We start from the raw sequence: 26,856 nt of genomic DNA on the forward strand, positions 1-26,856 counted from the left end.
ATCAAGGCTGTGCATATCCACATTGCAAGCCCTAGCCCCTCTGTCTACACTAGAGCCCAAAAGGATAACACCAGCTTGTGCAGACAGACTAGAGTTAGCCATAAACTCCGGGAGGGAAGCAGTGGCTCTAGGACAGATCAACCGTGGCAAGCCTTAACCCTCACAAAAGGCTGTACAAGCGCAGCAAGGACACACGTGTAGCCCTGACTAAACAGTTCTGTGTAAAACGGCGCTAAGTTGTTTTCAAGCTCTTCTATATGTGATTGATCTCCTGTAACAGGACATGTGCAATTATCCAGCGGCTTTGCTATTAATAACTATCCCTGAGCATGTGGATAAAATGAATTGGGGTCTCTGTGGATTATTGCCTTCCTCCATCTGACACTTCTTTAGATGAATGACATGGAACAAAATCGGAATCTTAAGAGTATATAATTGAGTGTGTATTAGGGTTTATGAAGAGATTCCTACAATAACTGTCATGTTGCACCTGATGGAGTAGCTGCTATGTGAACATGCCAAAGTACCACTTTCCTTGCTGTGATCTTTGTTCTCACTTGCTTTCTCTGCATTAGCTTAAAATCTCCTTTAGCCGATGCCACCGAATGCAGCCTGAGTAATGACTTGAGTGCAAAATAAGTATGGAAATAAAGAATGAGGTGAACACTTACTGTCAGAGGCCTCAAACTGGGAACCAAAGTGAAAGGAGGCCCACTGTTTCAGAGGCAGAGAGCTTCCGCTGCTTCTGCCAGTGACAGTTTCTCTGAAAATCAGGACGCATTGATTTATATGCTGTTGGAAGCTGAAGATCCAGTCCCCACTGTGCTAGGCACTGTCAGACCTCTGCTCCAAAGGGGACAGCTACACCAGGCACAGGAAACACTGGAAAAAAAATGAAGGCATGGAGGGATGCAGTGACTTGCCTTCTGTGTCACAGGGAATTGGTGGCAGAGCCAGGAATTGGGGTCTCTGTCTGGGACCGCTGTGTTGGGTATCCCAGCTCTTTAGCTGGAGAGCCCTGGCAGGGTCATCCTGTTGTGTCAATGGCAGTGAGAGGAAAAGTGATTTCTCAGAAAGGAAACTTACCCATGGTCTTAAAGATATCTTTGTGGTGGATGCAGAAAGATGGAAATTGAACCCTTACGTGCCAGTTATTGGCCTTTGCTGAGGGTGTGCTGGTAGACCTGTGATTCTGGGACAACACTGGTCCTGCTGCCTGTGATACCAAGCGACAGCAAAAACCTTGGGGTCTCTGAGAGCATCCTGTGCCTGCGGGAGAAGGGGAAGATCTGCTTTCACACTCTTCAAAGCCGTGTTGTGTGTCACTGGCTGCTCTGACCTTCTCCAACAGAGAAATTTGCTGCTCTGAGCTACATGTTAACAAAATATCTTGGCTTTGATGAGCTGAAATCCTGTTGGGATTTGGTGGTGTTGGGGTGCTCTCATTAAAGAAAAGGTGCAGCTTACAGGTGACCAGGTTTCCCTGCAGCCTGAGACCAGGGCTGATTAACACAGGCATAAACTCTGGCCCGGCAGCGGCTGGTGCAAGGCTGGCCGGGGGCATAGTGGAGTTACAGGCAGACTGCTTACACCTGCCCATGGACACACACCCTGAGATGGTTTCCAAAAGGGTGCCCTGCCTTTGCAGCAGCAGCCAGCCCTCACATCCTTTCATATCCAACAGCGCAGAGAAAAACTCCCTTTGCATCCCAGCCCTCCCTCCCCAGCACCAGCCCAGGCCTTTTCCATTGTTACCCTGGATCTTTCCATCCTATTTTCCTCCTCTGGCCTCCCTTTCTATTTCCCCCTCCATCTTTCAGCTTGGCTTGTCACACACACGCATGCACACACAGAGCCACACACTCAATCGTCCCAGAGCCACAGACCTGCCAGCAGATCTTGAATGCGGTGGGGCTGAGGGTTGCCCTGTCACCTTCTGCCCTGCCACATCCCTCCTGCCCTATTCCCCACTGATCTATTGCAGAGGACAGGTAACCTCAGCCAGAAAGATGGATGCCACAATTACATTCCCTTTTTCAGCAGCTCTTTCCCCTTGCTTCTTCCTGATGGAAATCGTGGGCAAGAAAAATCTATTATTATTCTCCAAATCATATCAAATATTTATCAGGGTAATTCTCTAGTTATCACCACCAATTGCAAGCCTTAGTCACGTAGTAAATCTTGTTAGTGTCATCTCTGGGAACGTGTCTCGTCTGTCTCCTCAGCTGAGTGCTGCATAAACCAGGTTGCCCCAGGGGAACTTGGCTTATGGGAAAGGCAGTGGAGAAGGAGGAGGCAGAGGCAAAGATAGGCACAGACTTCCCAAATCCCGTTTCTCCCAGGATACAAGATGTTTTCCATTCAGAATGGGACTGAGGGGAGAGCAGGCAGGTGGCATGTGGGAAGGGGAGGTCTGCTGGGCCGCACTGGCTAACGCCTCCCTGATGTGCCAGGTGCTGTGCAGATAAGCTCATTCCTAATCAGAAACTGTCCAAAATAGGCCAGGCTCAAAAAAAGAGGTGTATTAACTTCCCCAGTGAGTTACTTGGGGCCGCATGAGAAGTCAGTGGCAGAGGCCAGAACAGAGATCAAGGTCTCTGGCACTAAGGCTAGTGGCTTAATTACATGATTATTCCTTTTGGAGCGCTGTGGCTGGTTTGAAACAGCACTGTCCTGGGGGTCCTGTAAGTCAGGGCAACCTTGACATCTCTGCTGGCCGTGCCAAGGACTCTCCCCTTCCACCCGCTGCGTAAAGGACTAGCAAATGCAGCCACTCTAGCTGGGCTTTTATGTTGTTGTTGTTGTTGGCACCAAAATGTTTCCAGATTGCACCTATTTTTAAACTCTTTATTGGGTCAGATCTGGACAGCTTGGAGACTTCAGCTCTTCCCTCTTTCTGCCCCTGTGTGCATAACTTATTGCTGCAAAGGGAAGAAATGAGCAGCAAATTTCCTCTGCCAGAACCAATCAATCTGGCACCTGTCATCAGCATCACAGCAGCTATAAAATATTTAATTTCTTAATGATGAATTGGCAGATTGTTTAAAAAAGACAACAAGGAAACAAAGAAAAGGAAACAGACACTCACAATCTGCAGTCACACTCTTTGCCAGGCTGAGCCTTTGGAGTCGATAGCAGGAATGTGTTTTCCATCCAAGCTACCTGACAGTGCTGTCTATTAATAAAGTCCTGCTAGCTGTTTTGGGGACATAGCTGCTCACACAGTCATTGGACCCTAACTTGCCATCCCAGGGCCCCACCACTGATTCCTGATAAGACTCAGCCTTCACAGGAGGATTTTTTTTCCGAAAACAGGAAAACAGCTTCTCAGTGACCAGATCCTGCCTCCCTCAAGTGCTGATACGCTGGTATAAATAAGGAAAAAAGAATCAAATCACAAGAGCATCCGGCCAAGTATTCTCTCTCCAGCAGTGACCAACAGTGTGTGCTCTGGGAAATGATAGGAATAGGTCAGTCATATAGTGCTATTTCTCTAGCAGCCTCCAGCAATCTGCAGCCCAGGGAGATCTTTGTGGTTTCTAGCTCTGACTGGAATTTTCTTCCACGAGCTTGCCTAGTCATTTCTTTTAAAGTTATGCAAACTTTGAACATCCACAAAATCTCTACTCAAATAGTCCCGTAGTTCTCCTGCGCAAAGCTGTATATCTTATTTTCAGCATACCATCTACTAATTTAACATGGTGTTCCCAGTTCTTGCATTAAAAAGACAGTGAAAAATCATTCTCTCTTCACCTCCCATCTTTGGACACGTTTGGCTCGCAAAACAGGGAGCAGCATAGAGACGCCTGGGCTAACGGAGACCAGCACTGGTAAGTCTGCCGTGGACAGTCTGATTCCTCAGGGCATGTCAGCTTGCATGTGCCCACAGATACCTTCTGCCTCCGGTACCTACAGCTGCGAGCCTGGAGGGAAGCCAGGGTCCTTACCTGTGTTACGGTCTGTTTGCAAATGCATAAGGTGATGCTGGTGGCAGTCACCGATGCAGCTGCAGTGGAAAGGGGATGGCACAGAAAGCAAGACACTCTGATGAAGTCATATGAATTACTTACAGAACTTAAAAAACACACATCTCTGTCCCCATGTCAATTTATATCCATTCCTCTTGCACCTCAGTAAATCCTGCAAATACACAGGCAAGCAAGCTGCCTGACCAAAAAGCTCCTCTTACTGTAGCCTGTTCTGGTAGGCTTTATTGCAAATACAGTCATATTTGGATTTTTTTTGTTTGATTAACTTCTAAGTCCTGTTCTTGGGGCCTTTTAATTACAAGAGAGTCCTAAGCAAAAGCAAACTTTTATCCATCACAGAAAAACCTGAAAACTGGACTTCTAAAGGCTTGCAAAACCCTCCTAAACCCTGTGGAAATGAAGAGGAAGTCAGCATTTTCACTTATCACCATTTATTATTTTTAAGTCGGTCTCATGATTTGAAGCAGTGACGCTTCTCAGTGGCGTGACCAAACCTACACTATTCATCTGGGCTGGGGGAGCGCACTGGGAAGTTTGGCAGACGCAAGTGGGTGGCTGGCAGCTCGCATGCAGTGCCTTCGTGCTTCCTCCTCTGCCTCTCCTAGCAGTGTGTGTGGAGCGAGGGCTCCAGCAGACGTCCACGGTGGGAGCTGCTGGTTGTGATGGGATGGCGGTGTCCAGCAGATATTGAGGGGATTGCAGCATCTTAGCTCAATTTACCAGGATATATCTGGCTCTGGTATATATACCAGGATATATCAAGCTCTGGATGCTCTGGTGATTTGTTTTAGCCCTCCTGCAGACGTCTTGTGTAAATATGTGAAACAAAAGCTCCCACTTGTACAGGAAGGGCTTAACCTGCTTTCGAGAGATGTCAGGGAGAACCTGAAAACCAGCCTGTTTCCACTGTGCCGCCAGCTGCAGGTTTTTTGGGTCTTCAAGGGGTAATTAGAAAGCAGCAATCCAGCAGCTCCTAACTAGATGGTTGCTGATTGCAGCATAGTAAGTCTGAAGAGGCATCTCCTTCATATCTATTAAAATAGACACCACCACCAGCAAAAAAATTGGGAAGTGTGACTCAGTGGGGGAAGGAAAAGGGATAGGGCTGATCGGTATCTAGACACCCACATCAGGAGACCATCTAAGCAAAACCACTTGCATCCTACCGTTTTCAACGTGATTTCAAATTAAACATATGCTCAAGTAGAGGAGGGACTGAGAGAATAGTTGGCAGTAGGAAGTTTTTGTCTTGCAGTGATAGAAGGCATGCATTAAGGGTGTTCATGGGATGGACAGTGTCAGAGTCCTCTCTACCACAGTCCTTTACTATAAAGCCTTAAAAAAGAGCATGAGGTTAAATAGATCCTGCTTTTCTTTCTCCCTTATTACCCAAAATCAGCCCTGGACACTGATCTGAGGGCACCCCTCTGCCCTTGATGCCTTGCCAGGCATGCCTGGCTGGAAACCTTCCTCCAGATGGAGCAGGCTAGGAAAGGTAAGGACATGCAAAGAGGAAAGAAATGAAAATGTATCAACACAACTAATTTTGCTTATGTTTTTGCTGTCATTTAGACCACTATAAAATGAATGTGAAGTATTATGATTCCACTCTAATAACTTTTTGCATCTATTTACGCTGGCATAAATTTCCTCTGAGTAGAAATTTTTGTTAGAATCTGGTTGGGGCAGATCCTTTATTTTATTATTTGATTGCAAAGAACCTACTTTCTCCCAAATATCTTTTTTTCATTAAAAAGTAATAAGTGAACATGGCCAGCCAAAGCCACCTATTGCAGTGAAAGCAGTGCAGCTAGAGAGCTGTAGTGTGAGAGGGAACAAGAAATGTGCCCAATGTGGGCACTGAGGTGGGAGCATCGCCAAAGCCAATTATAACACTTTCAGCCTAAACAGTTTGGTTCCTTATTAGTTATTTAAAAAGTCAAAATTGATGCAAAAAAATCTTTGATAGAGGAAGGTTTTTGGCTGAGTTTCTCCATGGGAACATGGTCCCCCCATCCCACCTCACCCCTCCTCTTCTCCACTGGGCGTTGTGGTGGGGCGGTGAGCCACCCCTTTCCAGGGACCCCCCCCCTGCGGCAGGGAGGCAGCCAGAGAAAGCAGCTTCTCAGAAAAACAAATCCCCCCAGCCACCTGCCTCTGTGGCTTTCATCCGCTCCGGGGCTTTCATCCCCCAGCCCAGGGGGTGCTGAGGGGGGCCCATGGCGGATGTACGTGCTGCCAGCTCGGGGTGAGGATGGCTGGCAGCCGGGGCAGGGCTGCGATTCAAACCATGGTGGTGGCCCCGGCTTGTCCCCCCGTGGCCATGTCTCTGCAGGGTCTGCAGTGCCCGATGAGGGCAGGGAAATGGGGACGGGCCTGCACAGGGCTAAAAATGGCTGCCGGGCTTGAGGGGCTGCTGGGCGCTCGGTGCCTCATGGCTGTGACAGGCCAGGGCTGCCACTCTGGGGACACGAAGGCCACTGTGAGTAAGGCCACCTGGACACGAGCTGGGTGGCGAGGAAGGACAGGGCCCCCTTCTAGCGCTGAAGCGTTAAAGCTGCTGCAGGCCGGCCTGCAGCGCATGGGGCTCAAATGCCACCCCCTTCCTGGGGGCAGCCCCTGGGGCCACCTCCTGCGGGGATGGCGAAGGCAGGCAGCCGCAGGCAGCGCAGGGCAGCCCTCCGCGCTGTGGGGACAGGGCAGGACTGTGTTCTGGCAGGGGTCCCCTTCCGCACGGCTGCCCCGGCTGGCAGGAAAAAACAGGGGCCTGGAGGAGGAGCCCCTGCAGACTGCGAGCAGCCCTTGTGCTCCTGCCTGCCCTCACCTAACACCAGGCCTTATTTTCCTCCTTTTCACCCCAGAAAAGCTATTTCAGGCCATGGCTATTTTAGCAGTTGGTTTCACAACCCAGAGCCCTGGTACAGCTAGCTGGCAGAGTGCCCTGTGTTGTGCACCCCAGCTGCCATCAGACCGCTACACTTTCCTCCCCTCTTGGTGCTTTTTAATATTTTTTACTTTGTTTTGGTTTTATTTTCTTGGTGAGGGCAAGAGCCAGAAACAAGGGCAGTGAAGCCAGGAGTGCCCCGTGCTGCCACTGTGTTTGTCCTCACAGCTTTGTCCTCACAGCATCTGCTTTTTGGCCCCGAGCATGCAGGGCCGGACCCGGCTGCAGCCTCCTTTGCGAGGCACAAGCAGAAGCAGCCCTGAAAGGCTTTCCCTCTCACTGCTCTCCAGCCATTTCCTCCTGCTCTGCCCTCCCAGGGGCTTAGTGCTCAGTGGGACAGTCTCTGCCCCAGGACGTGGTACAGGCAGGCAGTCGGGGAGAGCTGCGAGGGCTTTGGGCTTCAGCTCCAGAACAGGGGTCACTGGAGGGGAGGCTGGGATCTCATGACATGCACATCTTCCCCTCTGCTTGTGTCAGGCTGGACCACAAGCTGGGGAGACGAGGGAAAGCATGTGCATACCCCAGGGCTGTGAGAGCCCTCATCTCTCCCTGAGCCTGACAGTGCATGTGGATCCATCTTCTTCTACCTGCCCTGCAGGGCTTCTGCCCTGAATGGTTGGGGTTTTCTTGCATTAGCTCATTTTTCCCTTGCAATAATTCATTTTTCCCTTGCAATAGCTAATTTTTCCTTGCAGAATAGGCTAGGGCTTTGGTAGGCTCCAGGGCTTGCTTGCATATCTTGCTGCTTGTCAGAGGCTCAGGGGGAAGAAAGGCCAGACCTGCAGAGGGCAGGATGAATTGCCAAAGCTTTGGGCTAGAAAGCTAGTGTCAGAGCAATGGGAGAAAACATGAGGACTGAAGGACAGTTTCGTTTTGAGTCATGCCTTGGAGGGGACTAGGGGAATGGGAAGAGGCAACAGGCCATGCGATGACAGTGAGAGCCCTCCACACTGACCACAGAGGAAATGCAAGCAGGTCTGGCTCCCAAGAGACATGGCTGCAGCATCCCAAGGTGCCTTTTCCCACCAGGGAGCCAGATAGCAGCAAGCAAAAGGAACTCAGTGACACCAGTGTCCTGAGTGCTGCCAGCCATGTGCCCTGCTCTCCTCACGCTATGCACGGTGAGGGCTTCTCCATCCCCAGGTCTGCTAATGGACACCCCTTCCCAGGTCCACCGAAGTGGCAGGAGACCATGTTGCACTTGCCAGTCACTGCTGCCATCACTGATTGGGGCATTTTGCATCTGTCACCATAGGTCCCGTCGAGGCGCCGTGACGCCGTTTGCTGGCGTTGTTAATGAGCACTCTCTCCCATGGATTCACTTAACAACATGCTACAGTGCCTGCTGACAGGAGCTGAGGACCTGCCATGTCTGGAGCAGGGTTTATTAAGCAGCAAGAAGGGCCTGCTGGGAAATCTCCAGCACAGGGAATTTTCCAGGCGAAACAGAGGGCAAAAATCCCCATTTTCCACTCCATGGCTCCTTTGCTGGGGGATCTTTTGCTATTCCCCTCTGAGATCTCTGCAGCCTTCAACAGCCCTGCAGGATATGGGGCTGATTTCAGCCCTGTGCTGAAGGATGTCAAGACTGCTGAAACATTTGGTTGCCCAGAGAGCATCATGGCACAGGGCTGCCCTGTGACTGCCTCTCGGTGTGCGTGCGGCAGTGGTGGCCAGTGGCTCCTGGGTGCTGGGAGCTGGGACATGCCACCTCCAGGGACACCCAGGGACACCCAGGTTTTGCTTGCCAGTGCCTCTGCCTCCTTGGCCCCTGCAAGTTTTGTCAGCCGGGAGCATGTCTGCAGTGCGTACCTAAAGCACATGATGGCACTGCAGGAGCGCAAAACCGCCTCAGCCTCCTCTGCAACTCAACTGGATTTTTAACCCCTCTGAGGAGGCGAAGCTGCTAAAGGTGCCGTGTCTTTCCAGGGACAAGGTGTGGAGGGAGGTTTGGGGCCGGCTCTGCTGTCCCGAACCAGGGCAAAGCCTTGAGTTTGAGCTGTTGGCTGCTACTGCAGGGTCTTCCCATATCCTTGGGACCAGAGGAGACACAAGTGCTGCAAGATGAGCCTGAACATGTGTTCATGAGCTGGCATCTTCCCAAATGCACGGTGGATGCTTTGTGCAGCGGTTCCTCACAGCTGTCCGTGGCAGGGGGTCCCTGGTCTTGGCATGCCTCAGACCATTTCCCTCTCTGCATAAGCCCAAACAAACCTTCCCCAAAGAGACCAGCTGTGCTTAGCCAGGCAGCAACACAGGTGGGTCTAGGACTAATTTGGGCAGCAGCACCTGTAAACCAGTGTGCCCCAAATGCACCTGCCTGGGTGCACTGAGGAAAGCTGCCCATGCCCTGGGCTCGCTCAGACCCTGTTGCCGCTGGCTTCACCTGCTAAGCTTACACAGGCAGAAGGATGGTCTTCAAATACACACCGGTCAGAATCAGGCCCTGGTGCAGGTCTTGCATGATAACATCCTGCAGGCTGGCAGCTGGGATTTGGAAGAGAATGAGCAAATTTGTTAGATTGCTGGTTCCTGAAGTTACTGATCCTCTAACCAAAAACCAGGGAGAGACGTAGAGACAAACAGAAAGGCTGCAACAGCATTTCTATATAGCACATGCTTTTTCCTGAGATAATCCCTGCAGGACAGAAACGGTAAAATCATCTGGATGTGACAATCCTGGTATTTATCTGTTCTTATCTACAAAGAATTGAAGAGGTATAAACCCAGCAAGTTCTGCTCAAATTATTGCCAGATCCTGCAGGTATCGAAAACAGTGTGATCCCCTTCACAGAGGTTGTCTTGAATTATCTGGTGGACACAAGGTAGATGGCTCTGCTTTTCCTCTGCCTGTCGTCCCCTTAGGAAAAAGTTCTCTCTAGGACTTTTCCATAAGCAACAAGGAGAGAAAGCACAGAATGAGGAGAGGAGGGGGAAAAAAAATTCTTCCAGGAGAGAAGGACAGAGGGGATCTGGTTCCTGCAGCTCTTGTCCGTCTCTGGATAGAGCACTGTTTGCTTGATATTACCCTGTTGTAAATGCAGCTGATTGATTTTCTTTCTGTTTCTTCTTTTGCACATGTTTATTTTAATATAGATATTATTTTTTTTTTGGAAACCTAAAACAAAATGTTCCAGTGTCTCCACCCACCCTCCTGGCACTAAGCACGGATGGTTATTTCAGTGGTTATAATTTGATTTCTGCCTCTCCTGCTGGGCTGATGTGAGAGAAACAATATTTAGAGAAGCTGATTTTTAATTTTTTCTGGAGCAGGGGAGGCAGAGGCTGGGAGTGGTGCAGGAAGAGGGAAAGAGAATCAGCAAGAATGCACTTTCATTTTCTAGGCCTTTTTTCTTTCAAGTTTGCAATCTCTGATGGACAAAAATCGCAGTATAGCTCAACTAATCAATTGCTCTCTGAAGGAAGGAGAATGCCTCATCTCTTTAGGTATTTTTGTGTTATTCTTGGTCTGCTGCAGTGACTCGCTGTAGCTGCTCTATGCCAACGATTTTAGTTTTGTAGCCTAAACTGTGATAATTTCCGTTTTGTAAGTGGGGAAACTGAGGCACAGAGTAAGTAAATTGGCCCCTTCCCCTTCAGATTGCCTGTGCAGTCAAGAACAGTGTATGGCACAGGCACTAAGGGCTGATTTCCAAACCCAGGTTAGAGTCAGCACACGCAACCCAGACCTTCAGCAGCACTCAGCTCCCAGTGAAACTTAGACAAAGCAAGGTTTTCACCAGTGCTTAGCAGCCAGCCCTTCTTCTGTGATAATATCAAGCAGCAGCTTTTCTGAAGAGTTCACCTACTTGCCAGCTCTTGGAGTTTTTTAGGGAAAAAGCTCCTCCTTTCGGTACAGAATGTTGTGGGGTTTTTTTAAAAAATTCTGACAAATTAAAAACTTGTTCATCACTTTTTTTCTATTTTTTCAAGAAGTAGCATCCCTCTTTTCCCTTTTTTCTTTGGTTCTTCTGGCTTCTAGGAACAGGGTTAGTGATTGCTTCTCCGCATACCTGATTATAATAGCTTTGCTAAATCATTTTTTCTCTTTTAAAATATATATCAAGCTTGTCTGCTGCACAGTTTATATTTCCTGCTGTGGAGAAAAATACTTTAATTAAAAAAAATATCACAGAGAAAAAGAAAAATCCTCTGTGAAAAGAATCCTAAAAGGCTTGAGAGAAGTAGAAATGGGCAAATGGAGCCCTTTGGCAGCCAGGATGCTTTTTGCATGAACGAGTGCATATACCCACCCAGGCTTTCGGGACTATTTTGCTCAAGGCAAGGAGAGAGGTGCCAGTGAAAGCCCTGACTGCGTGAAGAAACCCAGTTGCGTTTCTGTTGAGCAACAAGATACCTGTTATCAAACTGCTTGACCTTCACCTCCTACAGCTCTGGTCCAGGCTGTGTACAGGACAGATGCAATGGCTTCATTTCAGATGATTGTGTCTCGAGAATGAGAAGGAAACAGGATCTCCTACCTACCCTGGCCCTGCCTCTTTCCTTCACCCAAATGTTAAATTAATCCCCTGTGGTTGCTGTATTTGATTATGGGACTCATTGTACCTGCTCTCCCTCCCTTGGCCTAGGCTCACCCCTGGGAAAAGCACAGCAGCAAGAAACAGCAAGTAACTCTTAAATGTGCCCAGATGACACTGACTCCAGGGGCAGATGAGAGGGATGAGAAGCTGCAAGTACAAAACTGCTGCTCTGAAATCCAGCCCTGGGTTTCAGAGGGCAGTGGTGCTCCATCTGGGTCCAAGAAGGATCCAAGAAGGATCTGGTTGGATAGATTAATTAGCCTTGCAAAGGTCTTTTTCCAGACCAGGCTATAGGGGGGAAAAGGGTGGGCTGAGAGCACCACAAAGCACTTCCCTCTGCTGAGCTGGGATTTGTATCTAGCTCATTGAGGATAATTAGATGATCACCATCAGATGGGTAAGCTAAGCTCTCACTTTCTGCACCATCACGCTAAGACAGGAGCATATCATTCTTGTTTTTCACCAGCCTGAACCAGCAATTGTCTCTTTGAGCTGTGATGCTGTCCCTATATAATTAAGGCTGTCAGTCAAATTCAGACACCTAAACACTACGAACTCTATGGCTTACGAGGATTGATCACAGGACTTTATTGCTTGGCAGTCAAAGCAGCATGTTGTGGGCTCTATTCCCTTGTTGGAGGAACAAATTGTAGGGCTGTGAGAAGGAAACCTCCCTGGGAAAGTGGTTAGGTGCCTCCAGTGCTTGCTGGATATGCTAGCTGTGACCATGGGTCCTGTGCAGGGCGTGGGATAAGCCACATTGATCCTGATCATTGTTTCTAGTTCAGAGTCTGCTTCTGGGGCTCAGGGTATGGGTGGGACCTGCCTATGCTGGCAGGGAGTTTGAGTGCTTATTTACTGCCTCAACTGGCCAGAGAATCCAGCAAAACAATGAGAGTAGGTCTTGACCCTACACAGCCGCTCTTCTCCGTGCATGGGGTTCTTATGAGTCAGCAGACAGAGCATGGGTGGACCAATGTTGTAGGGATGGAAGCACAGTATTGGGGTGGGCTTGCAGGATGGGCACCCAGCCTGCCTCTCTGCAAAACAGCCAGGTGAAAGCTTATCAGCCCTGTTTTTGACTGGTGTGGTCTCCACTGTTTTGCAGGTTGTGCATGGAGACAGCATGGACGCCAGACCTGTGGCAGGGATGCTCTTCTTTGCCTTCTTCCAGTGGAAAAAGCTGGTGATCTGGCTCTGCGTAGGTAAGAAAACCTCAGAGCGTGCTGAGCCCTGATATCTCCCAGCCAGCACTCACTGCCCTAGGCCCTTGCTGGGCTGGGGATCTACAGAGGGAGGGGAGCCTCCTGGCCACTGATGTCTTCACTGGAGAGACCCCCAAATTGGGAAGTGACAGAAGAGGGGAGGGAAGAGACGTGTTTCCATAAATCAGACACATGCAGCCTTAGGTGTCCCCCACAGTCTGAGATGGGGACGACTCCCACGTGTTCCCAACACATGGGCATCGGCAATGGGAGCACAGGCCCTAGTCATGGGGATTGCTCCAGCAGTTGGACTTTCCAAATGCTGAGGCCCCTCCTGAAAACGGCCCTGCCACCCGCACCTCTTCTGTGCACAGGCTTTGCATTTGTGTTTGTCAGTGGCAAAGCTGGGCTTTTCCAGAGAGGCTTGAACTGTGCCTGTTTTGGGTGTATTTTTAGAAATTCAAGTCATCTTGTATGTGTTTGGTGAGTAGAAAAAGCATCTAAAAGGTGGCTTTTTTCCCAAAGTGTAAAAATATTTTTGTTGTTTTGCACAATTGTAAAGTGAATTCTCCCTTATGCCCACTCCGTATGCTGCTTCTGCAGCAAGGGCAAAGGAGGAATGACTTCTTTCAGAAGTGTTAATATTTGCAAACACCCGTGCAAGGCCTGCATCCTGTGTGATATGTGTGCACAGGGCTGTGGGAGGATAGAGCAGGGTTAATGTGCTTCTGTGATACACAAATTAAATTCCTCTGTGTGCGTGGGAGGTCTAGCAGTCACCCTCTGATAAATGCTGCTGCGATCTTTGCAGGATTAAGGTCCAGAGGTGGGTGTTTACCTGTGTTGTGTGTATGTGTGTAGCAGCCCAGAAGCAATCGGCTGATGAAAGACTCTGTGTGGTGTGTGTAAGAGGTCCAGGAAAGATCCACTGGTACAGTGGCTGTACGAGTGTATGTAACAGCTTGTGACCTCCCTCCAAGAGAAAGAAACCCAATTCTAGTTTCATACCATCGTTGAAAGGCTGGTTGTTTGTCACAGAAAAAAACCACTGCTGCTGAATGACCAAGATGTGACAGCTGTCATTTTCGTTAGATGGGTGCAAATGATGGAGGACTTTGTCCCTTCTGCATCTGCAGACCCAGATGCACCCATGTAGAGCAGGGCACTGGGGGTGAGCTGAGCTCATGCTCTGAATCAGCACAGTGCCTTGCTCAAGGTGAAGAGCTGCTCGGACAGCTATCGTCTGTGTTACTGAACTGCTTTTGGCTAATCTTTTGTCTAATCTTTTGTCTGGCTTGAACCTCTTCATTTCAGCCTGGAAAGCAGCCCTGGTCAGGACTGGAGGATTTCTCCTGTGTGTAGAGTTCTTCTTACTGCTGCCAGTCTTTGCTGTCCTCAGCAAAGGCTTTTGTCCTCTGGACATGTTCCCAAGCACTGTGGTGTGGGTTGCAGCTGCATCCTACCGCCTGTCTGTGGGATAACGGATCACCTTGTGCAACAAGGGCTGTTTGAAGGCCCTTACAGTTCCCTGTCCCCTGTGACATCCCAAGGAGCTGACAGCTATGGAGGAAAAGGAGTGAGGGAGCCCACACTGTCAATTTGGGACTCCACCGCTTACCCCAGCAGTGGGCACAGCCAGGAGGGCTGTGGGTACAGGGAAGGGAAGCCAGGCTTTGGGGTCAGGCCAGCCCCAAGGGGAGCATGCCAAGGGGCCAAGGGCTTGTCTGGCTGAGACAGTGCCATGGTCAGTCCCTTCCCCTCTCTGCACTGTTGCCCTGACATTTTGCAGATCAATGTGAGCAATTTCTGGAGCGCTGTAAGGCTTGATCTTGTAAGCAAGTGTCCTTAGCTGCTGGGGAAAAGGATGCTGCGTTTACTAGGGTTCATCACCAGAAGGCCCGGTTTAGTTTTGTCTCGTAAGGGGCTAACTCAAATATAGCCACTTGGAGGCTCCAAACGCTGAAACAGGGTCTGCTGTTCTGCAGGTCTGATGGCTGCAGGGGCTGGGAAGATGCTGGGAAGATGTCAGGGGGGAGAGGTCCTGTGGGGTGGTGGTAGCTGTAGTGCTGGGGCCGTGCAGCAGCTCCGCCTCTGTCACCGTCTGCATTGCCTTCCCAGGTCTGTGTGTGCAGAGCCTGTGCCACTCCGATGAATTCACATGAAAGTCACATCGAGTAACTTACCTTTTCTTCTTCCCTTTTCTGACCTCAGTGCTACTGTGTTCTGGGCTAGTGGTGGGGGACAATTCATTATTGTGGAAAGAATAGGCAACCACCCTCCCCGGATAAAACCTGGATGAGAATCGGATCCCCAGTAAGGTGTGCATCCTTGGAGACTTGGAGGACTCTGTTCTGCCTGGTAGTGACTTAAGGGCAGGGCAGACATTGTCAGGAGCTCAATTTGTAGACTTCTTTAAGAGACCTCCTGAAATATCACTGATCCTCCGGCCACAGTCTGAGAGCCTTTAGGAAGGGCTAGTAGGAAATGAACCTTGTTTCTTCCACAAGAGGTGTGTTGGTGCTTGCCAGAGATGCTTTGTGTGGAGAAAGCCTTTTATTGGAAGGTTTGTTAGCCATGTCTCATTGTTTGGGGAATTTTGTTGAGAGATGAATCAGTGTCTCAGTGGCTGCTGATGGGTGGAGTCTGGCAGCCTGGGGTTTATGTGCAGATATGCAAGAAGGTGAACAGAGATAAGTTCCGTTAATTGTTGCACAACGGCATCTAGACATGAATGAAAGTGAGTCAACAGGCCACCAGAATGTTGGATACAAATGTGTGTGTAAAATGTCCTCTGAAGGACAATCAAAAGGGAAATGTTGCACTGTTTAAGTGATCAGCGTGCAGTGAGGTTTTGCCATGGGTGTCATGAGCTTTGCCATGAAGTGAATGAATAAGTGAAATTGGGGATGGAACTGGAATTCTGCTCATCCATCCTTTTGTGGATAAACAATGACAGGATGAATAAGTGTTGCCCAGATGTGTACAGAAAAAGGAATGACGGAAAAGGGAGAGGAACTGGGGAGAGAGAACCAGAGAGAGATGAGGTTTTGCTGTCACAGCAGCTCATAAGGTGGATTAGAAACAGCACTAAGGACTGTATTTAAAAGATGGGGGTCATTTCTGGGAAGTACTTCAGGATAGCTCTGCAGCTTTCCAAAGCTCTTCATTATGCAGCCTGCTTCAGCTGCCGTAGTCCATGTGTCTGATACTGCTATGACTGCTCCTCTCATCCCTGAACCACTGGCTCTTTGAATCTCTTGGTAAGTTTGAATCTCACTGGAACCCTTCCCTGATCAGCAAATCCTTATACACGCTCATGGCCAGACCTTTTAGAAGAGAGCTTGAAAAAGTTCTGCGGTTCCATAAACAGCCTTTTGGGCTGCAGAGCTCACGTATTGCAATGCATTGTCGTGTCTTGGATGGACACTGCACAGCTGGAGAGCCTCCCCCTTATGGGGGAGCTGTGAGTGCTGCAGAAGAGATGGAAATACAGCTGGGCACCAGGGGGATTCTGGGCTGACTCGATGGCATGCTTTTGAGAAATGGTCATAGTTCATGATGGTGGTGAGGGAGGAGGGGGAAGCGCTTTAACTCCAGGCTCTAGCTGTGCCAGGAAGGATGGAAAGGGGAAGGCTGACAGCAATGCTCCTGTGGTCGAAGGACGAGCCGTTGTGGAAGTTACTAAATGGTAATGGAGAAAAGATACTCTGTGGGTCAGTGCCTTTTGCCTTTTTCTGTGTGAGGTATTACAGAGCAGCTTTGATTGCTGGTAGCGCTGGTCATAAAGTGCATACCTTTTATGTGGAAAAATGCTTCAGTTTGGACAGGGTTGGGAGAAGGATGTGACAAGAATAGTGCTTGAGCAGGTTCTCCCATGTAAAGTGTCCTGGCACTTTATGAAATGAAAACTATCTCTTTAGAGCAGAAGAAAAAGGAGAGTTGGCCTGTTGGCAGTCGTGGGGCCACGTTTCTTCCCTGAAGATGACTCTTCAACTTCTTGTCTTCCAGTTCTCTCTGTTTTTACCACGTTGCAGCTTCTTCCACAGCAGGAGCTGCCTAGATCCTTTGCCCGGTACAAAGGCTGGGCTGGTGATGGGTGTTGGGGGAGCAGGCATGTGAGAGAAGTGATAGTTGGGTTGAGAGCCTTGGTTTCTGCAGCTACTCAAAGTTCTCTCTCTTAGTGCTCAACTTCACAGCCCTCTCTGCCTCTCACTCTTGACACCGTTCATCTCCTCTCAGTAGGTTTCTCTTTCTCTCCCTTTTAAGCATGCTCTTTCAAGCAGCTCTCATACTGATGAACTTAAGCTGCTAGATTCCAGCTCCCTCCCTTTAACTCTGTCATACCCTGATCTCTGTTCTCAGTATTGCCCCCTCCCATCTATTTTCTCTTTCTCTAACTCCATCACAAGTGTGACAGCCCAGGGCTTGGGAAGTGGGGTGCCTCCCTCAGTTCTGCCTGCCCACGTTCAGGGAGAGCAGAAAGTGAAGTAGGCTGTGGCAGCTGTTGGCGAACACTTTCATTTGGCCCCTTCTTCTTTTCTCTAATTCATTAAAGGAATTATTCTGTGGTCTCTCATTCTTCTTCTCCACAATACACTGCACGCCTCAAGCAGAGGTTCACTCTGCTAGTTACTGGTCTGCTGGCTATCCACACGACTTCCCATTTCTTTAGTGTCTCGTGTCCTCTGGCTAACAAGAGATATCTTGCAATTTTCGTAGTATGTTGATAGCACTGTATTGCCTTATGGTCACTAAGATAAGACCCATCTGGCTAGAATAAAGCCAGAGTCCTACAAGTCAGGGCTTTGCTCCTCTGATGCCATCCCAGGAGTTACCTGGGAATATCGAAAAGGCCCTCAGCAGATGCTGATCTAACCTGGCGGAGACACTTGTCAGAGGAGGACTTCATCTTTTGCAATCTATTCTTTTGCCAGCTTACGGTGCCAAAGGTGCCTTGTGGTTTGCAATGGCTACTCCATCCATGGCCAACACTTTCAGAAAATGATTGACTCTCACCACGTTGTCACAAGGTACTGAATCCTTACTAAAGCCTTAACAATTAAGCAGAGGCTGAGGAATGACAATGTGCATGTGACTTTCTTGCCTGGCAAACATGACATCTAGGATCCATCAGCTCAGGTAATCAAATAACTTTCTTGCAGTTCATGGCCAAGCACAGGCACTGCACGAGCCAGAATTTGTACCACTCATTCACAGATGATGAACCTGGGAGCTGGATAGCCACCTCCAGCTCGGCGGAGTGGCAGGCAACCCCAGCGTTACAGGACTACATGCGTCTTTGCTCTGACTTGAGAAAGTAATTTAATCTCTCTGTGCTTTACTTTCCTTTCTGCAAAATAGTGGTTGTCTGCTTTCTGCCTTTTTATTACAAGGGAGGAACTATTTGTGCGTCTGTGTGGGGTGCCCCATGCCATGGAACGAGGCTGCTGGGCCGGGCCGGGCTGTGACGTGTGTCAGTGCCCTCAGGTGAGTTCATGCGGCCAGCCATGCATCTGGCAGCACACAGCTGCCTCCATGCTTGGGAACAAGTGGCACTTAAATTGGACAAATTCTGGGTTTGATTCTCAGATTAGTTGATGCTCCAGTAAAAGAGCACACGGAAGACGTGGGTTAGAGAACCAGCATCTGAATCTTCTTCCCTGAATCAGCTCTGCCCAACCCTCTGGAAAACGATGACAACAGTGCACTGATGATGTTTGTCCCATTCAAGCCCCTGGATTTCCCCTGGCTTAGGGAAGTATTGATGAAAACAAGGAATAAAATGAGATGTCTTTAATGAGAGAAGATTGAAACCAGGTTATTTGTAGTGACATACTCAATGGCTCTAATAATCATGTGTCTTTCAAATATTTAATGAGCTGCATAACATGCTGGAGACTTTATTTTTCACTAACTACAAAGACCCCAGTCTCAGCCACATTGGAGAAAGGTGTATGGGAGTGAGTGTAAAAGATCAGGAGATCCTTTGTTCCTCCGAACTGTCCTGAGTCCTTCTGAGCACCCACCCAGAGCAGCAGACCACAGCCAACTCGGGGATCTTTATCACAGCACTTGCTGGTGTGCATGGACATGCCTTCAGTACCTCTCTGCCTTTCTCCTACAGATGGAGGCGGGGTTTGGGCACTAACCACCCGGGAGTGGAATGGGAATGTCTCTCAGCTGCATATTCTCAAAACATATGTCACCTATGACATACAGACGTACAAACTGCTGCAGGTGAGCACAACATCTAGGGTATGATACCATACTGGAGAGCAGAGAGATGGGCATCAGTGTTCTGTGTCTTCCCTTACCCCTTACTGTTTCAGTGTCATGCAAGTGGAAGCAAAACTTTTTCATTAGATTAACTAGTCCCTTCCCTTAGTAAATGCAGTCTTTTCCTATTGTATGGTACTTCAGGTTTGCAGCCCTGTTCCTACCCAGAAAAGGAAGACTTTTCCCCACCTCTCACAGCACTGCAGTGTTATTCTCATTCCAGCCTGTCCCATCACCACTTGCCATTTTGCATTCAAACCCCTTTTTAGAGTTATATTTCTGTCCATAGTCTAGACCTCAGAAAACCTGGTTCTCTAGTGACGAGCAGCTGTGCTGTATAAGCCCTTTCATACTTGTTCCTGTGCTTTCTCTGTCTGAACACCATTACTGATAATTAGCTGGCGTAAAATGGGAGGAATCTTGGTTGGCATTCCTTGAAACACTCCATTCTCACAGATCTCTGGCCTGAGGCTGGCTGTTATGCCCGCTGCTTCTGGAGCACAGATTTCCCCTTCACTGCACGGTAGAGGATTATTTCATTAATGAATCTAATGATACTTTGTCTTTGGTCCTGACCATCTTTGTGATGGTGCTGTGCAATCTTTAATTAACTTTAAGCCTGCCAGGCACTACTAGAATGTTTATAATCTGCAACAAATGCAGGAGAAGCTTGAAGGCCTGGTGTGGTAAAATAACCTTGTCCAAGGTCATGCATTGACTCTTGGCTGGGGCCGAGAGTACATGCCAAGTGCCTGACTGATGAAGCAATGCTGTAAAAAAAAGTACATTTCCCTGCTAAAATGTTTGGAAAGTGCAAAGTGGGCCAATCCAGGCGAGGAGTGCGAAGTCCTCAGTTAGGCTTCGGGGACTAGAGAGCATATCCAGCTGCCTGCGAGCATGGTGGCCGTGCTGCTCTGTCACACAGCTTTTAAGGCAGCATTTGATTTTGTACACGGTCATGTTAGCTTTACGTGAGCAAAAGGCAGTTTTGTAGCACACAGGCCAGGGACAGGAATTTAATGCGTGGATTAAAAGTGAGGTATCGCACGAGGGCTGCTAGCAGGGAATACACATAAAGTGGCACATGGAAAAGGCAGAAAGGCAAAGACCTCATATAGGCTTTGTCATGGATGTGGATTTGTTAAAAAGTATGCTGATTTCTTCCATCCAAAGCTTTTTGATTTCTATGGAGCTTTATGTCCTATCAACCCAGAGTTTGTGTGTTCATGATCCCTCATCTTCTGCAGCACCTTTTCATAAGAGGCTCTTTGTTTGACATTTGGGAGTGCTGTCCATGCACCTGTCATATTTTATTTACTTTTTTTTTTGCTATTTTGAGTGTGGAAGAAACTACTGGTCCCAGCTGCAAAGGTGTTGCTGGTGTCAGTATTGTAAAAGTATGAGTTTGAAATCCTAAACAGATGTTCTGTCTTTTCCCTTCCCAGAGATATATGGCACCATGGGAACGATCGCTTTGAGCTTAGCCCTCCATATGTGCTGAGAGGTCAATATTGCAGGCTTCGGTTACTCTGGCAACATGACAACACTACACCAATACACTATTACAATATGGGTCACTCACAGAAAACAGAGGTAGAAAATGCCTCCCCTTCAAACTAAGGTGTTCTCCATCGGGGAACCTACTAGACAAAGCTGGGAGTCAAGCAGCTGAGAGGTCTGGTAGCTATTGCTGGTGTTACCCACGGAAATTCCTGCTGGCACATGCCAGGGGAATGTGTTGGAACATGCTTTGTTCTCAGAGAACAGCTTGGGCGCAGATGCTGGCACCTTCAGGGTGCCTTTCATCTGTCCTAGTTTGGCGATGAGGGTCCTGTGCAGCGGAAGTCTTGCAAGGAGCTGCATGCAAAGTTGGATTGGGCAGGATCTGGTGTATTTTGGACAGGATGAGAGGCACTGTAAAGAATAATCTCTGCCTCTCTTGCCCCTGCAGGTCTTTCAGCACAATATCACTGCTGAGAGGAACTGACTGCTGATAATGATTGAGTGGGGGGTGATTGCTGACACAGCCAGTCCTTCCTTCCAGGCGCAGAACTGCTCCTTGCTGTCTTCTCCAGACATCACTGATGATCCCAGTTGGGTTTTGCCCTTGTTCCATGTTGTTCTGAGCAGGTCATGTCAGCAGGTCACAGTATGTCCTGTCACATGTGAGGAGGGAGATGAATCCCTGAGATTCAGAGCACTTGCCCTTTCCTCCACTGCCCTCTGGTTTCCACCGCTGACTGCTGTGGTGGGGAGTGGAGTGTTGCACAACCCTTTTGCCTTGAGTAATCCCCTCCTGTTTTGTAAACAGCCATCCTGGGCTCATCAGTTATTTGTGAAAAGCACTAAACTGAGATTAAGCTGGTTCTCAGCCCCTGAGAAAGGGAGGGAGTGAGGGTGCAATACCTGCCATGGGATTTCAAACTCCTTCCTAAGCAGACTGGTGTGAGAGAGAGTCATAGCCATCACTTTGGAAAAAAGCCAGGTTGAACACTCAGAGATCTCAATGACTTGCTAGTTGCTGGGAATCATTAATGTCTGCAGGAAACAAGAAACATTTCTTTTATTGTTCTGTTTGACTATATGCACTTCTGGTTTCATGAAGTTGGCACGGTCTTGTAGGAGGAGGTCAGAACAGGTGAAAATTACCTTAGTACTTCCTCTGAGACCTTCTCATGGCTTTATGATCCCATGTAATCCCCTCATCTTTTGTTTTTTTTTCCTCAGCATGCTGTCTGGAGGTTTCCATGTCTCTTCCAGCTTGTTCTAAGCATGGAGCCAACCTACCAAGTCTACTTTGTGTGCTGAAGATCTTCTGCATTTAAGAACACCCACTTAAGAAGCCTTAAATCCCCACTTATCCGTGGCTGGTTCATGTCCCCATTCCACGTCTGGGACCACATCTTCTCATCCTTTACTGCTTCCTTGCAGCTATATCATATTTCCCCTTCTTTACTTCTCTTGTTGCTACTTTCTTCCTGGCCTGTTATCATCATGGGTTCACCTCTCTTGCAGCCTCACCAAAATGCTGCCTCTACCAGCAGAAAGAACCTACAGTGATGAACCTACAAGCTGATTGGTATGTTGGTGCGACCACTTTGCTGCAGCCTCTTCAGCAAGATGCTCATTGGGAAGCAGGTTCCTCCTGCATAGCTATCAGAGGGCAAACTCTAACAGTGGTGTTGGCTTAACTTGCACCAGGCTGCATGTGTCATACAGCAGCACCATTTGGGGTGTGGGAGCGTTAGTACAGTACCCATTATAACTGCTAATTTTTTCCACAGGAGATTAAGCTTCTGCTTTCCCTCCCAGTTCCTTCTTCCCTCCCCTTTGCTGTGGTCAGGCTTTCAGGGCACTTCCTGGCTATTCATGTCACTCCTTTTCCTGGCTAACTTCTCTTCTACTACCTCAGCCCTGTCTCCAGAAACACCCCGTCTCCCATCATCTGCAAAACATTAATGCCCTTCATGTTGCTTCCACTCCTGTTCCCTTTTGCCAGCCTGGTTCCTCCTCCATTAGAGCTGAAATTGTTTTGTCTTGGTTGGTGCATGCAATGCACAACGAAAGAAATGCTGGCAAAGGTCCCCCAAAGCTGCCTTGCCCTGGGAGACTGGTGGAAGAAACGGAGGCCCTGGTCCAGCTCAGTTTGAGGAAGGTCCCCTGAAGGCTGAAAGAGGATGACCTAATCTTCCAGGTGCAAACAGAACTGAACCGAGCTTGGGAGAAAAGGGGTGTTTTAATAAATGCCTCTTTATCAGGTAAACGCTGGTTTTGGGGTTTACTCTGTACACAAATAAGTCTTTATTCTCTAAATAACACATAATAGCCACACAGGTTCTGCAGATTCCAAAACTATGGTGTTCCAAATGCATGCAAATATGCATTTGGATCTGGCTTGACCACTCTTTTGGAATTTATTGCTTTGTAAGTAACAGAAGTGGGCTCCCAACTATGCGGACAATTAATATTCTATGTTCTTCTCCTGGTAGAGTAAAATGGCATAAAAATCTTAATGTTTAAAAGCTGATGTATAAAGCATGCTATGAACTAACCCCAGGAGACGGTTTACATTTTCCCTCTAGGTAATGCGTTTACACAAACTTTGACACAGTTTGCAGGAGCTGTGCCTGCACTTTCTGCCACAGTTGTTGCAACATCTTCCTGTCATGTAGTGTCAGCTCATGGTAGTGAAACCATAAACATGAGGCTCAAGAGTCTTAGCACTGGTCACCACCTGTGGCAGTGCTCTCCGAGTCTGTAGCAAGCAGGTCTGCTGCACAGCTTTTTGCTATTATGTTTAAGATCTGGCTGGTTTTCCCTCAAACCAGGGTTCTGTAATCTCTCCAGGTAACCACGATCATTAGAGCTGCCTCTTGTTTCAAGCTTTCCCAGAATGTCTAAGCAATGCGGTGGAGGCTTAGTATTTAACCATGCTTTGGTGGTGGCACTGAATCCCCAGATCAACCTTTCTTGTATCCAGTTTAAGAAGTCTGAGATCTGCAGTCCTCCATGTCCTACACACCTTTCGTGTTTGATAGTCTGAATAAATCCTTGCCCTACAGCAGACTCATTATTATCAAGAGACCTGGGGGAGAGGAGGTGGAATAAGGAGGATAAGGCAAAGCCACAGTAATACAAAACATATGTAAATTAGGCTATGAGATACCATAATAAGGATGTAATGGAGGGGGGAAGAAAAAGAAAATTACTCCTATTGTTGTTTCAGTAGCAAAAGCTAGCATCAGTCTGAGGTGGTAAATCCACCCTTCTCAGGGCTGCAGAAAGGCAATTATACTCCTTCTAAGCACAGCACATTTCATACCAAGGCACTGCCAACGCCTTCGCATCAATGGCAACAGTGAATCCCTGGCTCTGTGGCCAGCCGAGGGGTGACCATGGTTCACCCGAGGCAGAAGGGTAGGGAGGTGCTGGGCTGTTTGGTGCCAGCCTGCCTCTCTCCAGGGGTCAAGGGAGCTCCACCATCACTCACTGCCTCTCCATGAATGCTTGGCAAGCGAGCCTGGATGCCTTCACCATCTGTGTGAAATCCTTCCAACCATTTAGATTAAACATTGACTTCAGTAAAATGTAGGGCTCCTAACTGACCTGACATAGTCCATATGGAGTAGCTGCCACAGATAGTGACTATCTTGACACTGATTAATCACTTCTTCTAGCTGTGTAGTTGTCCCTGGTTACTTGACACAGTTCTTCCCTAATAGCTTTTGAATAGTTCTGGGGTATTCATATGACCTTGGCTTTGGGGAATAGCCCATCTGATGACACACATTGCCTACTTCAAAGCAGGCTTGGCTGCTTTTCATCGAACGCACTTGGACACCAGCTTTTTGGTTTTTTTTTCTTTGCCCTTTGTGCACCAGTACCTGCCCTTTTCTCCAATGGGAAACACCTTAGCTATGCTGGATTCCTTTTGGTTTAGGTGGCACCATTTGCAATGGGCTGGGGCTTGGTCTGTGCTGAATAGCATGTAGAGGCTGTCTCTGATTCCACCTCCATGTCCTTACCTGTCACTTACAGTCACAGGCATGACAAGCAATCTGCATTACTGATGCTACTTGCTTTGAAACTAGCAGTTAAATGATCTATAACTAGAGTCAATCATTGCTCAGACAGACAGCAGCGAAGCTGTCTAACACCCCAAACTAAATGCAGAGTTTCTCTCTCAATTTGAACGTTGTTCTCTTCTTCAAAGGTACGAGATCCAGAAGCAAAGGCAATAGGTCTTCCAGGCTGATCTTCCATCAAGCGTGAGATTATTATACCCACATCATGTGGGGAAGCATCACAAGTGAGAGTTATAGGCATCAAGGCACTCTAGTAAGGACCTGTTCCGATGACACCAGTTTCTCAGCTCCTTCACCAGCCTTGGTGCAGGGTGCGTGTGGATCAGCACTGTCTCCATCCCGGTCAGCCAGGGGTTGCTGTGTGAGGTGGTGACTCACCACTTCCAGCAAGCAATGTATTTGTGGAATTCACAGCAAAAAGATCTTAAAACTATTTTCAGATTACCACCCCACACACACCCTCCCCACATCCCCCACAGCCCCAGTTTTTCCTTGTGATTTATACAAATTGTTTTTCCCAGCAGAATGGCTGGGAAAATTCAACATACTGTTAAATTTTTTCAGACATTTGCTTTTGCATTTCCTATCCACTCAGACAACCTTTCAAACTTGGACAGATGACTGACTTGCTGAGTGTAAGGACTGGTGATGTGTCAGCTGAACCTCAAGGACTCAGTAACTGTCTACACACCCTGAGCCTAGACCCCAGCTGCAACCTGGTGTGATTTAAGCTTGATTCACCACAGGTGACTGCTAAGCTGAGTTGTATTAGCTGATACTGTGCTAGTTAGGAAGGTGCATATGGTCACCGCTGCAAGCCATCTGAGAGCAATACTGGCTCAGCTGGTGTAGCCTGACTACACGCCTGGCCTTCTCAAGTACTTTTGGAAGTTCTTGTGGTGCTCCTCATCTCTAGCTCCACAAATACTGTGTTGTGTAAGTGCCAGCATGTCAGGAATCCTCTCTCCCATCTGATCCATGACTCACAACCAAATAGTTGTTACAGATGGTCCTTTCACATAAAATAAGACCTGGTTTGTTTAACCTTGAAAGAGTTCTTGCCATGTTCCTTGGGAACTGCTTAGGATGTCTACTGAGGCAAATACATCCTCTCTTCTGGGTAATAGCTGTTGTTCTACATGTGTTACTGGGTTATCCGTGACCTTGAAACTACCATAGATATAGACAGCCCTATCTGTTTTCATAGCCATCACCAGTTGTTTTCTTCAAGCATTTTGTTAACTTTTCTTTTTGGCTGGAGTTCACAAATGATTTTCTTTTAATATAAGCAAATACAAGATATTTTGTCAGTCCAGCTACACTGTGGCAGTCTTATGCTGTGTAATACCTTGCTTGAGATCACAGAGATTGAGTATAGACTGTCTGCTGTTGTGTTACTTATATATTCTAATAATGTTCAGGAGAACAAAGATTACTTGGGCATGTGTTTTTAGAAACACAGATTTTCTGTAACACCTCCTTTCTAAGAGATCTTTGATGATCCCACCAGTAAATTGCCAGCACAGTGAGTCATGTTTCATTTTAGAAGTTATTCTTGTCGCTTTAAAGGATTCCAAATAATACTTTTGTTTCTTGTGAACCAAAAGAGGCAATTACATAGACATTATGGTTTTCTACAGTCATTGCACATTGCTGTATGCAAGCTGAAGAATATGAAGTTAACCAGCATTGACTTTCTAAACTGGTGGCTGGGTTTGATTTGCTAGCTTGCATGTTTTCTGCTGGTGCCCCATCCCTTGCAGTTTCTATACAATTTGTCATTGAACAAATGATAATGTGTATTGTGAAGCTGTCCCTTGTGATAGAAGCAGCACATTCTCTGAACGTCCTTCAAGCTGTACTTTCCACTTGACCCCTAAGCATGGCTGTTGGATGGATTTTTTGATGCTCCCAAACTCTCCAGCATCTTCAGTGAGTCTCCATTGAAATGGTAATTTCTAGAGCATACTTCAGGCTCATCTCAGCTTTAGATAAAAATTAAATGTGGATTGCTTCGTTCTGCATATTGAATACTAAAAGATGCACTCATTTGTCCTCTCTGCAGACACATGATGCTCTGCCAATTTCCTTAATCCAGGCACAGAAGCAGTCAGCAATTGTTTCCATTCACTTTTGATTCCATCTGTAAAAGGAAATACCTGCAATCACAAGAGGCTTTTCAGAACAGGGATTTTGTAGAACTTGCCCAATTTCAACAAACTTTTTGTCTGCTGGCTTAATGGGCATTATCTGGCTGCACATCAGGGTGTTGGTTTTAGCTCCCATTGTGCTGCCATGTGGTTTTCATCACAGAGA

The 26,856-nt window shown here is 47.9% G+C and overlaps 1 pseudogene; it reads left to right on the forward strand.

Moving 5' to 3' along the window:
• The first annotated feature begins 6,208 nt into the window (after positions 1-6,208).
• Positions 6,209-24,696, forward strand: LOC142065833 (CMP-N-acetylneuraminate-beta-galactosamide-alpha-2,3-sialyltransferase 4-like; annotated as a pseudogene).
• Positions 24,697-26,856: the final 2,160 nt, after the last annotated feature.

Source organism: Phalacrocorax aristotelis, chromosome 17 (genome assembly GCF_949628215.1).
Source record: "Phalacrocorax aristotelis chromosome 17, bGulAri2.1, whole genome shotgun sequence".
Lineage (NCBI taxonomy): Eukaryota > Metazoa > Chordata > Aves > Suliformes > Phalacrocoracidae > Phalacrocorax > Phalacrocorax aristotelis.